Source organism: Hipposideros armiger, unplaced genomic scaffold (genome assembly GCF_001890085.2).
Source record: "Hipposideros armiger isolate ML-2016 unplaced genomic scaffold, ASM189008v1 scaffold_629, whole genome shotgun sequence".
Taxonomy (NCBI): Eukaryota; Metazoa; Chordata; class Mammalia; order Chiroptera; family Hipposideridae; genus Hipposideros; species Hipposideros armiger.
Window position 1 is genome coordinate 1,020,066 of NW_017731979.1, and position 2,528 is coordinate 1,022,593.

Below are 2,528 nucleotides of genomic sequence, written 5' to 3' on the forward strand. Positions count from 1 at the left end.
ATCTCTCTCTAATTTTTTTTCTGTGTGTGTGAACTGTCAGTTTGTCGCACTAGGGACTAGTGTTGTGGATAAATGGAGTTGCCCATCATGCCACCCCATGGTGGGTCTGTCCTTGATGTCTGGGCCAGGGAGGAAGGGAATGTTGGGGTCTGTGGAGCCACAGCCTGTCTTGGACCCTGGTCCATGCTCCCAAGTGGATGGGGGACCTCGGGTGTGCAGCCCCCTGCCCCATTCACTTAATTGTGATAAATTGGAACATGCTGATATAGGAACATTTTCCATCCTTTTTCTGTGTTTATTGTATGTGCCTCTAAAGGATGTGACAGTGATTAGACTGAGTGACTATTTTCCTTCCAGATATCTTCTTCAGTGCCTGCTAATAGAGCTGTCAATTATTTTAACTTTCTCTTTCTGCACATTCAGATAGTGTTACTGTATTCTGTTTGGGTGGGGTATGATAAGGGTTAAGTAGTTTGTGATGCTATTTGTAGGGGTATGTGCCCATATTTTGCAGCAACTCTGGAAGATAGGGTTAAATGTTCAGTTACATGCAGCTGCTCTTGAAGTTGGCTTGAGGTACCTAATTTTAAAAGCAAATGCAAGGGATGTGTGTGTGTGTGTGTGTGTGTGTGTGTGTGTGTGTAATGCTATTTTGCAAGGTTAGGTAGAAAAATAGGTCCAATCATAACACAAATGTGGTCACCTATGAACTTGAGAAGGAATTGGAACCAGGCTAGGAGTTCAAAAGTGTCATGTTAGAGTAGACTGATAATACTCATGTTCTCAAAAATGTAACAGTAAATGTTTTACTCAGAATGGCACAATAAATTTGTAGTTCTTTTTCTGAACTTGAGTACAGTGCTGGTCAAGAAGTCATTGTCCCCAATCTGTATTTTTTAACTCTTGAATCATACACCATAAGGTTGGACTCCTGAGAGACTGCCTTTTGCATAAACGTGAACTATACCCTTTAGTTTCTCGTTGATAACCCCCGCAGTTGAATATTAATTTCCCCCCAAAGCTGACATATATGGAAGGGGTACATTATTATAAGTATCTTAAGTGGATCAGAGTTCAGTTCAGCTCTTAAAAAACAAAACAAAAAAAACATGGAGCTTAAGGTTATTACCTTGAAAATATGAGGAAAAGTTTTGGGGCAAACCACAAAACCTTGTTGGCATGTGCTTCACAAATGAGCTACTTGGAAAATTTAAGAATGCTGTTTGTGTTATCTTGCGGTTATTCTTAGGAATAGAACTTTTGGGTACTTTTTGGTGATGTGGAAACTCAGGAGTAGGAATTACTTTGGGCAGCTTGCAATTCTTTCTTTTTAAAAAACCATTCTTAGTTCTAGTAATTAAACATCTTCCTGTTCATTTACTAACTGTGTTGCTTTTTGGATTCCTAATTAACATGTATAAGTCCCAACTAAAAACCTGTATTAGATCTCCAAGCTTGGAACCCAAAATTAACCCACTGTGTCCCTTTTGCTGTGTGGCCTTGGCAGAGCGTGCTGTGCTTTCCAGATAGTGCTGTAGTTGAATCTCTCTGTGATGAGCTCTCTAGCAAGTGGGTCAGGAATATGGGGTACAAGAGGCAAAGCATTTACTTCTGGGCTTCACCTTTGGGGGCGAGGGTCTCCCATGACTGTGGGAGTCAGGATGTGGCTGGCACACAATGACTGGCTGCCTTTGGGAAGCAGGAGTGGATTGGCTGCCAAGGTTTCATCCTGGTGTGTGAGTGTTTTCCAAGCAAGAAGCCAGTGTTTTGCTTATTCAGCAACCAAAGCACACTGACGTGTGCTGTTTTCCTCGTGACCATTTGGTAGTTACGAGCAAATGACTGGGAGGCTAGCAGACAGAGTTTTCCCGAGAAGGGAGCAAGCAGTCATTCCAAGACCAGTGTCGGGGGAGCCAGCAGGAGAAGCTCAATTTAAAGGCTTGGATTGGCCAGTACTTAGTGCTCGGTGAAAGGGAGAATTCAGTGAAGGCTTGCTTGGTTGTTTAATACTGGGCCAGCGCTTTATCCTTGGTGACGATGGAGGAGGCACATTCTGCCCTGTTTTTGAGCAGCTGCTCTGTACCAACCCCAATGTGGGCACGTTTAACCCTCACATGAGCTTTAGGAAGGAGGGGCGATTGTTATCTCCATTTTACAGAGAAGAATATTGAGGCCTGGAGATGGAATGCTTTGTCTCCAGTGTCAAATGGCTAGTAAGTAAATGGAGTTAGGAAATCTTTAAGCAGTTAAGACCGAAAACAGACATCCTAAATGTCAACCAAGACCCATTTCAATGGCTTTGTAGAGAATGAAGGAGACTTCACTTTCGTTGTACCGTCTAATTGTGGTCTTATGAAACAGAGGTACCTAAGCTCCTAAGTGGCTTAGTTTTTCCTCATGTTCACATTCCAGGGAGTTCTTAATTGTAATACTTAACTATACTCTTTGCCCCCTGTGCTTTCAAAAAGATTTGGGTATGGTTTTTCAGATTCAAATGTGGGAGCGTATTTGGGCCTAATCCAGGAACC